The sequence below is a fragment of the Macrotis lagotis genome, chromosome 3, assembly GCF_037893015.1.
Source record: "Macrotis lagotis isolate mMagLag1 chromosome 3, bilby.v1.9.chrom.fasta, whole genome shotgun sequence".
NCBI classification, from domain to species: Eukaryota; Metazoa; Chordata; class Mammalia; order Peramelemorphia; family Peramelidae; genus Macrotis; species Macrotis lagotis.
Genome location: NC_133660.1, coordinates 244,062,206 through 244,073,764, shown reverse-complemented (window position 1 = coordinate 244,073,764; position 11,559 = coordinate 244,062,206).

The window sequence follows — 11,559 nt, the reverse complement described above, 5'->3', positions numbered from 1 at the left end:
TACCAGAATAGAGGGACTAAAGGTTGTACCTCTGCTTTTGTTGATAAGAGAGAATTCTAGAAGATGAAACTTCATCCATCATCACAGGTCAGCACTTTCTCAACAAGTCCTTGTCTTCAAAAGTAGCCTCGAGAACTGAGAAGTTAAGGACTTATTCAGGTTCCCAAAGCCTATGGGAGTCAAGAGGAAGGCTTTGAATCTAGCCTTCTTAACACCAAGCTGATTCTCTTTCCACTAAGCTGAGTGCTGAAACTTGAGTTTAGGAAGACCTGAATTAAATTTGGCCTTAGACATCTGTGTGACTGGGCAAATCACTTAAAATCTGCCTGTCTCAGGTTCCCCAACTGTAAAATGTAAAATAACAGTACCTCCTTCCCTGAGCTGTTGTGAGAATCAAAAAATATAATATTTCTAAAGTGCTTGGCATATAGTACGCACTTAATAAGTTTTTCTCCTTTCTTCCCTTCATTATACTATACAGCCTCTTAAAAATGAAATCACAATAATGTGTAGATGGGTTCAGCTATTTCAGTCATGTTTGATTCTTTATGACCTCATTTGGCTTTCTTAGGAAAGATACCATTCTTAGGAAACTTCCATTTCTTTCCCCAGCTCATTTCACAGATGTGGAAACTAAGGCTAACAGGGTACAACGACTCACCCAGATTCACAGAGCTAATAAGTATCTAAGGCATATTTGAACTCATGAAGAAGAGTCTTCCAGACTCAAAACCTTAGCACTCAATCCACTGCATCACCTAGCTACTCAATAATAGAAGTAATTGATACTAAGAGAGCATTTTAAAGTTTGAAAAATGCTTTTGATTCGTATGAATTATTTCATTTGAATCTCATAATAACTCCATGAAATAGTTATTTATAGGGGTTATCTCTATTAGCTACCTAAGAGCACTAGGTAACTCCACAGTGCCAGGCCTGTTCTCAGAAAGACTTGAATTCAACTTGGTCTCAGATTTTCCCTCAATGTATAACTTGGACAATTAACTTAATTACTCCTTGACTCATTTTCTTTATCTATAAAATAGAAATAATGACAGCATCTACCTCATAGGGTTGTTGTTTTGAGGATCAAATGAGAAAATAAATGTAACGCACTTGGCATAATATTTAATATATACTAAGTATTATATAAACTTTAGTTACTACCATTATCATTATATATATGATCATAATTATAATGTTATCATATATAGATGCTATTATAGCATTATACTTTATATTTAGTATATATTTCATTTTATGTGTTCATGTTTATATATATTTAGATATTAAAATGTCCGGACAAGGAGAGTGAGGCTCAAAACATTAGGTTTAAGACTTCATTCATTCACTAAATGTATTGTTGATAGAGTTCTGAATTGATCCAACCATTCTGGAGAACATTTTGTAATAATGGACAAAGGGCAGTAAAACTGTACATAACCTTTGACCCAATATTACCACTACTAGGTCTATATTCCAAAGAAAACAAAGAAAAAGGGAAAAAAAGACTTATATGTATAAAAATATTTATAGAAGTTCTTTTTGTGAAGGCAAAGAATTAGAAGATGAGGGGAATTTGGGGAATGGTTGAACAAGTTGTTGTATGAGATCATGACATTGTTCTATAAGAAATGACAAGCAAGATGGTTTCAGGGAAAAAAATTATATGACTTGATGCAAAGTGAAGTGAACAAAACCAGAATATTGCATATAGTAACAAAAATAGTTTAAGGATGATCAACTGTGAGAGACTTAGCTACTCTGATGAAAACAATGATCCATGAGTCCAAAGGACCCATGATGAAAAATGTTATCCCCCTCGAAGAGAGAGAAATGATGGAATCTGAGTACACATACTTTTTTTGGACTTTATTTTTCTTGGGTTCTGTGTGTGTGTGTGTGTGTGTGTGTGTGTGTGTGTGTGTGTGTGTGTGTATGTGTCTGTGTGTGTGTGTTTTCCTTTGCAATATGGCTAATAGAGAAATCTGTTTTACATGATTTCACATATATAAGAAATATTTTATTGCTTGTCTTCTCAGGGTTGGGGAGGAATGGGAAGGAGGGAGATAATTTGGAAATCACAATTTCTAAAAGTGAACACTGAAAAAATTGTAATGTAATTCAAAAATATTTATTGAAATAAATAAAAATTTTATCTAAAAATTCTCATTCTCTGTCAAATTCAATGACTTTATACAATATTCTGAATTTTCTGTGATAGACCTGATCTGAAATGTTCTCTTCCAATCTTCTTATATAAACCTTCAAGATATTTTAGCAAATACTAACAGGGTGAGTAAAGTTGATGAGCAATACAAAATATATTTAAGCTAGCCAACACTGAGATCTATGGAGATGGAGTATCTCAAGGAATAGAAATATCACTGCTCCTGCCAATAACTACACATGGGAACCTGTGCAGTCTCCCATCTATTCCTAGCTTAGCTGATCTGTGAGTGGATGTGGCAGTGTGGGGGTGATGGCTGCCTGAATGAGAATGTCCAACCTTGAGTGCTACAAAGTGTGTATTGCTAGGAAATACTCTCGTTTGGGCAGTGTGGCAAAATTTAGTGTGTCTTAACTTTTGGTTCAGAAGAGAAATAACAGTTGCTTCTATAGTGAAGGAACATTATGAGAAGAAATAGAAAATAGGTATAAAGGGCCAAGTTTCCCAAGTATAGGCAACCATTAAAATGTTTGGTGTAACCAGGGATGTGTCAGATACAGCTGTTAAATTTTCATTGTGAACATTTATATCTTATAAATCAACAAGCACTAACAAACAGGGCTTGATGTATTCATTTTTTGTTGTTGTTGATTGCCTGGACTTAAAAAAGTAAGGTAGAAAATGTTAATAATAGAAGTTAAATGTAAGAGTGTGTAGTGAGTGTATTTTTCCCAGAAAGTCAGTTGTTAAACAATGATCAGCATACCTTTAGGTCTATCACTAAGGAAACAGGAACTTACATACATTATACAATGAGGATAAAGTGAAAAGAGAAAGAAGGAAAAAGGAATATTATTGAGTATAACAGAAAAATGCAAGATGATGGGATTATAATATTTATGGCTGGAATTGAAGGGTAAAAAAAGCCAACTAAATTTGGAGGTGGGTGATACCTGAATTTGAATCCTTACTCTACATGTTAGTTTTGTGACGAAGGATAAGTCAACTAACCTTTCTGAAACTCATTTCTTTTTCATCTGTAAATAGAGATAAGAAGTCTTGCAGTTCTTGTTTCAAAGTGAGGTTTTAGAAATCAAAAAGATAACATAAAATGGGAGTAAAATCAAAGGGGAAAGTGCTCTTACTTAAGAAAATAAATATTATTGAGTGGGTAGGGTAGTCCTCCATCTTCTGAAAGGGAAAGATCTTTGTAAAACTTAAAGTGTTATTTAAAAAAAAGAAATCACTTATTACCATCTACTTGTAAGCTCTCCTTTTACAGATAGGGAAACTGAGAAGCAAAATAATTGATGATTTAGATCAGTCATTGATATAATCAGAGGCAGAATTTGAAGGAAGATCTTCTGACTCCAAATTCAGTGCTCTTTTTACCTCAATTGCTACTGTCTAATATTGGATGCAGGCATCAGATAAGGATCATCATTTTTAGGGAAGGAGAAGCAAAATATAATATAAAACATAAATATAATAAATACATTACTATATAAATAAATGTAAAATATAATAAAACAATAAAAATATAAAACAATATAAAATTTGGCTATTAAACTAAATTCCGGGGGGGTCAAGCAGGAGTATCCCTGAAGACAAAGATCTTTAAAGGTTTTTTCAGGAACATTTTTGTGTAACAAGACCTAGAGAGGGTAGCTCAGCTCTCCAAAACTTTGAAGGATTCACAAAAAGTCTGTATTTCTTGTCCATGGAGAGCAATCCAAAAGACTAAAAAAGGAAATATGTTCAGGGGAAAATGGTAAATATTGTGAAGTACAGAGCTCTTGAGCTCTGTTGCTATGCCTTTGCAATCATAAGGCTCCTATAAGGAAATCACTTTAGATAAAATTCAGTTTAGATTCTCTCTCACCCCTAAATGATTTGATATGTTGTACCAAACCAAAGGAGAAGGAATTTGCCCTTCTCTGGATCCCAGTAGTTCTATGACTACATAAGACTTCAAGATTCCCACCGTTAAGTCCAAACCAGCTCCTTGGCTCCTGTCTTTATTTAGTGGGTTAAATGTCTGACCCACAAAATACACATTCCCTTTGCATTAAGGAGGCCCTTCCCCACAATTCTGTGCCAAGGGAAATAAATTTTCAGGTCTTTTCATAGGCTGGGCTAAGCCGGTCAGTCTACTCAGTCTCCCTGCTGCTCCAATAACCATTAAACATGGAAAAGGACTTGAAAAAAATTATTGCAGCACTCATAACTTCAGGAAATGATAACCTCCTGAATCATATTTCATTTCAGGATGCTATTAAGGCTCATTCAGTATGGTCTGAAGGATGATCTGTTTATCAATGGCAGAAACAGAGAAGCCCAGGCACCAGAGGTAAAGATGAAAAATGGGACTGTCAACAGCCCTCCTTACATAAGAGAGAAGACATTCCTTCATTGGAATTTTTGGTTTGGCAATGCTAAGAAGAGACACTTGTCCTTAGGTTAAGATACACCTGATAGATGAAGAGGGAGTCAATAAATCAGTATTGTTTCAAAATAGTCCTTTTGAGAAATAGGAGTAAAATTGTTGCCAGCTTTCTATAGTAGAAATTTCTAAACCCTGTGACAGTGAGCCCCTAGAACAATACAGACTTCACACACCACAAGACGAATCTATTTCCTCATTTTCCATTCACATAGCTCCTGAATGATTCTTGTTGTCTTTTTTTTAATATAAACATTATGGGTAAATATCTGTGAAAAATGAAAAGTTGGGGTAGTTAAGTGGCACAGTGATAAAACAAGTGACTGGGTAAGTCACTTAACCCCATTGTCTTGTAACCCCCCCCCAAATTAAGTCATCAGAATTATTGGATCTCCCTAATATGACAGGTTAATTTTGTGTTTTAAAGAAGATAACGGGGGGGGGCAGCTAGGTGGCGCAGTGGATAAAGCACCGGCCCTGAAGTCAGCAGTACCTGGGTTCAAATCTGGTCTCAGACACTTAATAATTACCTAGCTGTGTGGCCTTGGGCAAGCCACTTAACCCCATTTGCTTTGCAAGAAAATAAAAAGAAGATAGGGCCTGGTTACATATGGGGTAAACATTTTCACTTCTCCTAGATCAGATTCTATACCCATCCCTTCTCCCAGAAACAGAGGAATTTCTCTACATGATTCATCTTAGAATTCTGATCTGATCCCAAGTTTTCCATGAAGCCTTTCTGGACTCCTAAGGTAGTTAGCTCCTGACAGAACCTATGATCCCTGAGAATTTAATTTCTATTTTAGTATCCCCAGAACTCAGCACAGTACCTGGATCATTATTGAAAATTAATTAATACTTGCTTGACTGATATTGTTAGCCCTAATATCAAAGAAAGGATCATTGAAAGTATGAAGAAGACAAAACAGAAATCTTTCAATGAACAAATAATCCTATAAAAGAAACTTCACAGCCATATTCAATCACAAATACCAGACTCTCTGGTTGAGCCCTTTCATCTTCTCATTGCCAGTTCCTCTGTCTCTCTCTTTTTTCTTTTTCCAGTTTTTGCAAGGCAATGGGGTTAAGCAACTTGCCCAGAGTCACACAGCTAGGTAATTACTGTCTGAGGCTGGATTTAAACCAATGCTCTATCCAGTGCATGACCTAGCTGCCCCTTGCTAGTTCCTTTTTAGGGTATTTCTCATTCCGAGGATTCTGGCTGCTGCCCTGGCATTGTTCCATAGTACAACTCTGTTTTTGTACATTTCTTCCAAAAGGGAAAGAAAATTTTTAAGGTTATTTGCCTTCCAATTCAGTCTCTAGCATCTTCAATGCCTTATCTACTAAATACTAAATAAAAAATAAATAGTGGACACTAAATAAATGTTTGTTGAATTTGGTTAAGTCTCCATTGATGATGCAAGGAGAAAAACCAAAAACCTTTGAGTTCCTTCCCCTGCCATGAGGCACACATCACTTTCCCTGGGCAAGGAGTACTCATTCTTGGAAGCTGTTATCTTTGCTCTCCCTCAAAAACAGTCCCACATTAGACTCTTATCATGATAAGATGTAACCTGGGTTCTAAAAAGCTGTACCAGGGAGACACAAGCTGGGAGACATTCTTTCTAACTGGAATGGAGTTTGGAATATCTGAGTCTGCTATATGAATAGCTGTGTCTGCTATATGAAAGCCAGTCTAAGTTCTGAGAAGTTTATCATCAGAATGTTGGCCACATGTTGAATAATATTTGAGCCACTGGGACCCATGCAGCAACTAAATAAAATGCAAAACGATGCTCACTCCAATCAAACTCCCTTCTACTTCTTCAGAGATGTGAGAGAAAAAGGAAGAGAGGTTACTAAAGCAACCCAAAACTAGCTTAATTGATGGCACTCCTTTTTTTTGCAAGGCATTGGGGTTAAGTGACTTACCCCAGGTCACACAGTTAGTTAATTATTAAATGTCTGAGTCAGGCTTTGAACTCAGGTCCTCCTGAATCCAGGGCTGGTGCTCTCTCCACTGCACCACCTATCTGACTTCTACTGTTGACACTCTTAATCTTCAAGATATAATGAGTTAGAAGAACTGAATCAATCAATAAGTTAATTAATAATACTTATATTATTATTATTAATACTTAAAAAGTGCCAGTCACATTGCTAGGATTTGGGTATGAGAAAGGAAGGAAGGAAGGAAGGAAGGAAGGGAAAAGAAAGGAGTCCTCCCTTAGAGAATTTATATTCTAATAGGAGGAGCAAAATATTACAGGAAGATAAATGGAAGATACAGAGAGATAGATGCAGCCACTTCTATACTGATATTCTCTCAGAAAATGTAACTAGCAGACAAACAATGGATGATGCTTGTTGTGACAAGCTCATGAACTGGATCCCAGTGAGGTGGTGGGGCTGTACTAAGTCAAAAGTCTTACTTTCTCCTCTGGAGACATCTGGGTCCAATGGCCAGGTATGGATCAGGATGATTGAAGATGGCCCAGGAGGTAAGACAATCAGGTTGAAGCGACTTTCCCAAAGTCACATAGCTAGTAAGTTTCAGGTATCTGGAGGCTGGATTAGAACTCCAACCCTTCTGACTCCAAGGCCAGTGCTCTGTCCACTGCCCCACATGGAAGAAAAACTTACAGGTTCTCCTCAAAGAAGAAAACAAAGAAGGTGGCAAAACCAATTTCATCCTGTGGTGAAGGGCAACAAGAAACATGATATGAAGGGATGATCTGTCATTCTTTTGACAACATTCTTGTTGAATGTAAGAAAACACAACACTAGAAAGGAAATGTTTGCACCAATCTCTGTAGCAGAGGATGAAGCCATATGAAAATTTTTACTATGAAGCTGAGATCTTCCAAATTAAATGACTATATTAATGCTTGGTGACTTCAATGAAATAATGATGAAAAAATGTTTGAAAATATGATTTGGGATCAAGACATAAAAAGTCAAAGGTTTGTAGATGAGACAGAAATATTATGTCTTCATATCATGAATACTTTAAGAAGAAAATTGTAAGATCTTGGATAAGAGGCCATGAATAGTATCAAACAATTAAATTCATTACAATTTAGTAGATAAAAAATGATTGGTTATTGATGTGGGAGTCTATTCCGAGTGGTGTGTGTGTGTGTGTGTGTGTGTGTGTGTGTGTGTGTGTGTGTATGAGAGAGAGAGACACACACACGCAGACAGAGACAGAGAAGCATAGATATAGATATTTGAGTGATTAGAGCAAAGGGCAAAATAAAGACTAAATTAGAAGCAAAGCTAAACATGAAAAGAAGGCACTTCATGAAATTACAACATTTCCATCTTAATATGTTCAAACTAGCTGTTGGCAATGAAGAAAAGGAAGGTTATTCTACACGGAGTGTGAAGTCATAGCCAGAAGTAGTGGCATGCACTTGTAAGGCCACAGCTGCAAGAGAGGCAGAGGTGGAAAGATCTCTAGAGCTCAGTAGTACAGAATCATGGTGGATTAAACCAACAGGTATCCACACTTAATTTGCCATTGAAAGGGGGAGTTACCAATTTGCCTAAAGAAAAGAGAAGCTTCCCAGGTCAGAAAAATTCATCATGTCAAAAGTTCCATAAAAATCTAAGTAAGACACAGATGGTAAGTAGTCTTCCAATCTACTTCCAATCTGCGCAAAATTAAGGGACCAAATCTTTAAAAATATAAAGAGAAGGGAAGCTAGGTAGCACAATGATAGAGCACAGAACCTGGAGTCAGGAGGATCTGAGTTCAAATCCGACCTTGGATACTTAGTAATTATTAGTTGAGTGATATTGGGCAAGTCACTTAACCCCATTGTCTTGCAAAAACCAAACATATATATACATATATATATATATGTATATGCATATATATGCATATGTATATAGTATTCGATCTTGTCTGAAAAATTAAAATTAAAAAGGCAGTTGAGAAAATGAGCTTTCAGACAGTTCTGAGAAAAACCCATCTAAGTCATATTGCTTTGTAACCTTTCTAGAAAGAGGGCAGACAGACACAAGCACAAAGAGAATATATCTACAGATACAAATAATGGGACCACCAAATGTGGGCACTACTTCCTCACAACTTGATATGGATTTTGAGAAAGTAAAAATGACATTTTTTAAAGTGACAGCAACTGAGTCTGATCAAGTACACAGAAAGGAAATCAATGTTAGGAGCAACTTTAAAGGCACTTTGGGATTACCTTTCAAGATATTTCAAAAGAGGCAAGTTCCCTTCCCTCCCACCAAAAAAATAGAAAAAAAATCAAAAATAGTACTTTTATTTCCTTCCAAATAAAGAAACAGAAAAGAAAGCAACTAATGACCCATCTCTATATTTGCATCTCTACAAAATCTTTATGAGAATGGTCTATGCATTTATCAAGGGAATCGTTAGGAAAATATGAGAAAGAAAGACACTTCCTTTGGCAATTTCATGCAGCATACACATTCTCTGACTACAACTGAGTGAAAAGTGTAGTCAATAGAAGATTCTATGGTGTCCACAATCAATTTAAAAAATAATTTTGACTCAATCAATGAATGGGAACATATTAAGCACTTGCCATGTGCCAAGAACAAAGCTACCCACTGTACCATAATAGGAGAATTAATAATAGTAGCAGCAGCAGCAGCAGCAGTAGTGATAGAAGTAGAAATACTAGCAGTAGCAGAAGTAATAGTAGAAGTGTAAGTAATAGAAGTAGCAGCAGCTCATATTTATTTAGTACTTTAAGTTTTGAAAAGTGCTTTTAATAATCTTTATTATCAGGGCACCTAGGTGGTGCAGTGGATAGAGCACTGACCCTTGAGTCAGGAGTACCTGAGTTCAAATCCAGCTTCAGACACTTAATAATTACCTAGCTGTGTGGCCTCAGGCAAGCCACTTAACCCCACTGCCTTGCAAAAAAACCTTATCATTTGAAGGGATATATATATATATATATATATATTATGTATATAATATATATATATTCTAGTCCTGAAAAAACCTAAAGTATACATGTATACCCAATATAAATGCAATGTTGGATTGTCCTGGTGTCCACTTCACCGCCAAGAAAACAGTCTAAGGAACAAGAGAGTCTGTCTTTCCACCCTACTGGGGTAATAAAAGCATCAACAACAGAAACCATTCCTCATTCTGAGAATAAATGAGCCCAACTATCACGACACAGAACAGCTCTATTTCCCTTGTTACCTTTATGGCCGTGCTTTTTGGAGTCAGCCAACTATCATAGACTTGAAATAATAGAAGTAATGGCTTATTGAATTTGATAACTCTAAAACTCATTAAATCTATTTGGTACAAAAAAGGCACATAGAAACCAACTCTGGCATAAAGAATAATGGCCAGTAATGCCCAATACTTACACATGGCTTCTACTTTTCAAGACATGTTACAAATACAAGATTGATCCTTATAGCCTCCATACTCCACCCTATTGACCACCCCTGCCCCCATACAGTAGCTTATTACTAGTATAAAGAAAGAGGATGAGAACAATAACAAAAAAGGATGAAAATTGGAAATTAGTTTTCAAGGCCACCATTGAAGACAAATCAAAAGTTGGAAATACTCAGTTTAGTAAAGTCTCATTTTTAAGGGCATGTGAATCTTTTCTGTCTGAGGTATTTTCTCCCAGTAAGATTTGTTCCTAACTTCAAAATAGAGGTCTAAGTTCAAAATGAACAGGGAGTTTTCCCCAAGGCCCTTGAAAGTGATCCAAATAATCACCTTCTATGCAAGGACTTGAGTGTAGAAGAAAAGATAGTCTGAGTTCCCAAAATATTAGTGTGAGGACAGAAGATTTTAGAATAGCTAGTAAAAACAATAGTCAATAGTCATGGCATCACAAAATCGGAGATACTGATTTGGAAGGGATCTCAAACACCTCTTTAATCTAACTACCTCATTTTACAGATAAGGAAACTGAGACCTAAAGAGGTTAAATGACTTGCCCAGGGTCATATAGTTCTGTCTGGTGGGATCTGAACTTGGGTTTTCCAAATTCTAAGTTCAGAGTTCTATACACACTATACCATGCTGCTTCTCAAGAATAGGATTCTCAGGAATATGATTTCTCTCTCAACACAATCAACTGAGATCAATGTATACCATGGAAACAATGTAAAGACTAACAGAATGACTTCTGTGAGGGATGGGGGGAGGGAAGCAAGATTAGGGGGAAATTGTAAAATTCAAAATAAACAAAATCTTTCTAAAAAAAATAATAGGATCCTAGAACTAGTGGTAATTCATTTAGGAACATCAGTGGGATACATTGAAGGAAGGGGCATGTCATAGATGGGTAACAATCTGTGTTGTGGCTAATATCAAGAGATACACCTTCTATGAGATTCAGAAATCCCTAATTTCCCAATGCTTAGGTAACACTCTCCTGGCAGAAGAAGATTTCTTGCTCTAGTCCATGAAAAAAAGGAAAAAATAGCATGAGGAGAAAGAGATCATGTTCTTAGCTCCAGCTATCTCTTCTTCCTGTCTCTACTTTTCTAATTGTAGGTAGGTAAGGAAATCCAAGTCTTTGCTATATTTGAAGTGATACACTAGTCTTCTTAGAAGACAGCCTAGTTGGTGGCATGGAACTTTAAAATGTACCTATTGTCCTGATACACTACAAAAATAATTGTAGCTCACCAAGCTTTCAAGATTTACTGCTCCCCAGCTCTAGCATCTGCCACAAATCCCAATCTTCCCACAGAACACATTTTTTAGAAATGCCTTTATGCAAACTAAAAATAATAAAAAAAGGATATCTTTTAACAGCTCTCCAATCATCCCATTCCATATTAAAAGCAAGAACCAAGATATGTTGACCTCTCTGCAAGAACAGGCACATGTCTGGTTAGCTATTGTGTTTCTAATGTGACTTAATGGCCCAACTGGTCAGCATTTCACAACCAAACA